This window comes from Daphnia pulicaria, chromosome 1 (assembly GCF_021234035.1).
Source record: "Daphnia pulicaria isolate SC F1-1A chromosome 1, SC_F0-13Bv2, whole genome shotgun sequence".
Taxonomy (NCBI): domain Eukaryota; kingdom Metazoa; phylum Arthropoda; class Branchiopoda; order Diplostraca; family Daphniidae; genus Daphnia; species Daphnia pulicaria.
In genome coordinates this window covers 7583340-7586957 of record NC_060913.1, presented here as the reverse complement: position 1 = coordinate 7586957, position 3618 = coordinate 7583340, and positions in this window count along the sequence as shown.

The window sequence follows — 3618 nt, the reverse complement described above, 5'->3', positions numbered from 1 at the left end:
TATTGAAATGAACTACATTTATTGATTTTTGATTGGTTTGACGTTGGAAAAGAACATTCGTGATTATTTCATTAGGGAGAGAGATGTCGATATAAAAATATGCGCATAATATATTTTATAATGTATTCCTGTATGGTCAGAGGTTGGGAAGGAAATCATTTCAATTAGTTACGTTTGCACTGCTTCGTTAAATAATTTAAGAATTCTAAACAATATGTAGTATTGAGAACTAAAATTTCAACTTTTGGCTAATTGATATTTAAATAATCGATGCTGACGAGTGACTCGATGTATTCTTCAATTGCAATACCCAGACTGAGGCAAATATTCTTTGCAAGCTCTCTTCAAGTACACCTAAAAAAGAACGCACCAGCAACATCAATCCGACGATTACATGTTCACCTTACGATATCGGGTTCGTTTTTTTCGTTTTTGGTTCGTTTTTCTTTTTTAAAGTTTAATTGTGATCACAGCCTCAGGAATATTGACAACACGTGTTACGTCAATGCAACCCTCCAAGCCTTGTTTGCGAAATTCCGCAGGATTCTGTTTTGGAGGTACCTGGAGGTAACAAGGACAAAAAAAGGACATCTTTTGGCTATCATTGCTAGACATCCTATGGCTGTCTTGTCTTCATCGGAAATTTGCAATTTGGATGTAGATATGGCTCGGATGTACAGACGTGCCATGGACGTCCAAGGGAGGAAATGTGCCACTAGGGTACGAAATTCCGCAGGATTCTGTGAAATTCTAAAGATTCTACGCGATTCTTAAGATTCTGACAATATTCTGGCTAGGGTGTATGAGGATTCTGGGGAGTTGCCAACAGCAGGCCTAACGTCAAAGCCATGTCCTTGGGAGAACGTGACGCATTACACCTAGTCCTTAAAGAACTAGCAGGAGAAGTAAAACACTCGGAAAAAATGCACGGAGGTGAACTCTCAATCCTCGCTGTTTCGCAGGAACAAAAAGAACTACTCCTAAATCTAACAGAAATAGCCAGCAGGCCGATCTCATGCACGCTCCCAGTAACTTCAAATCCCTCCAATATATTCAAAAGTGCCATTTTTGGTATCGCAATCCCCAACAAGGAAAAGGAGATCCTAGCTGTCCTCACGTCCCAAAACGTCATCCACGTGAAATGGCTCCCAATGAAAGGACACCCCGAAATATTCTCTGAAACTGTAATCCTCACCTTCACCTCTCCAATCCCAGACAGGGTGAAAATTGCATCCATGAAGTATAACGTTAGACAATCGATCCTCAACCCCTTCAGGTGCCAAAAATGCTGGCATCTAGGCTACCTCACCTCTAGACGCGAACACCCTACTATGTAAAAAAAAATGCGGGAAATCCCACCCCCGGCCTCCCATGCTCTACAAATTGCGTGAACTGCCGCAGCTCATCCCACGAGTCAGACAGCGACACCTGCCCAGCATACCAAGAAATGAAGGCCATCTTAAAGACGTCCGCAACCAATGGGATCTCCATTAAGGAAGCCCGCATGCAGCACAATCGTCTTTTCAGCAAAGCGGTCCATCGCGCCCCTCCACATTCAGCCCCCTCCTCCCCCCCCCCCCCCTGATAGCGTAATGCGCCAAATCACGGCCCTTCAGGCCGAACTTAAACTAGTCACTATAATCCCGAGCATGAAAGCTAACCTAGCAGAGACTAAAGCCAAAATTACACAGTTCGACGTCAGGTTCAACGCCATCGAAAGACAGCAAGGTGATAATGCGCTCACCCAAACAGCACGATTCGACAAATTGGAGCAACTTATTGGTGTCCTAGCCAACGCTATTGCCTCCCCCCCCCCAATCCACCTCCTCTGCCGTCTCCCCATTACTCGACGGTAATAAAACTCTTCCGCAAGACCCCCTCAGCCCCGACTACAGAAGCCCGCTCACAGTTAACCTCCAAAACCACCCCCTCGGCAGCCGATATCACCGCCTAGACAACCATAGCAAGTAGAAAAGGAGGCAAGGAGCGTTGTGATCTCATTAGTAATGCCCGGCCAGTACACGGTCTGCCGGGCCTGCCTGTTCGTCTGCACGATCCACTGATAGATCGCGTGTAGCTTGTTGAGGACGTTCCTGCGCCCTGAGGTATCAAGATTCGATTTCCGAACAGCACAATGCCGTGGTCCACCGACAGTTGAGTTCGCGCGGATCTCGTCCACTAACGGGTCGGGTAGATAGGGAGGAATATCAGGATCCTCGAAGGTTCACGCGTTCACGTTTTCTTCAGAAGAAATGGTGGCGATCCGAGTGATGGTGGTGTGATATGGTGGAGGACTGCTAAAGCTTTAAGACGTTCTAATTTTGATTCTGAGCTGACTGACGACGTCTGTTCAGTGCGCGTGAGAAAAAAGATCTAGTGGTTTTTCCTAACGCTGTCGTCATTAAAAGGCTTCAGTTGAGGAAGTATCTAGACCCGAATCTGAGAACCAAAGTAATCTGATAAAGAAACGGAAGATGTATTCTCTTCTGCTGGCAGTTGAAAATAAATATTTTGCTAAGTTAAAGGAATTTGTCGAAGAAGGAGCAGAAGTTCAAGAAATTGGGAGCTTCAAGTTGAATGACCATCACTCATTCGAAAATGTCCCTTCCCTTTATGCAGCAATGATTTCGGGCCAGGATTCCATGGTTTACTATCTTTTCTCAAAATTGGTTATAAACCTTGATGATACAGACAGTTTGATTCTACCAACCGATACTGATGTAGAACAAGAAACTGAATTACAGGAGGTGGTTTGTTCTGCCTTGATATTTCATGGAAATTCTGCCACCCGAGAACAGGGCCGGCAATGCTGGAAGAAAGCCTTGAAAATACCAAAAATTAAATGCGATTCCGAAGACTGATTCGCCCAAATCTCAATAGGAAAGACTATCTTAAAAAAACAAACATTAATTCACAACTATTGAAGAACTGGAAGCCTTGATAACTTAGAGGCGCAAACACTTAGAAGTTCAAGCTTTTTTCATCAGACAACGTTTTCTGAAGAAATATGACGGCCGATGACGGCTTACGAAATGGCTCCGTTGTCTTTCTTCTGTATAGATTTCTAAAGGACTGCTTCGCTCGCTCGACGTATAATACCCTCTCGTTGAATGCTTACCACGCTTTTGCAGTAGCCAATGCTCTTTCAATCCGAAGAGTTTCTGGATCAACTGGTCCTCAAACCAACGGAGTCGGGTGACGTGCTCAACTCGAGCATGCGAGAGTAGTGCTGGAGATCCTTGCGGCTGAAGAGCGGAGCCCGCCCTGCATAGGCAACGTTGCCAAGTGAGAATGTTTTTCACCGGGTTGCTATGGTTACTAGGGCTGGGTGATACACCTCCTGGCTCAAAAAGCGGAACGTACTGTCGCGCCAGCTGAGACAGGGCTTTTGCATGCGAAAAAAGCTTGAAGATCTCTACGTGACGCGCCAGGCCTTTTCAGATTGACGTAGCGTTCTGGCGCGCCAGTAGAGACCAGGCCATGAAGTACAGACCGTATCTGTGTGTCTGTACTTCATGACCAGGCTGTGACGCACGAATACTTGCTTATGCCATCTAACGATGACTATACCGAGCGATCTATTTTCGGTTCAGCAATTTTTAATTTGTATCTAACAGA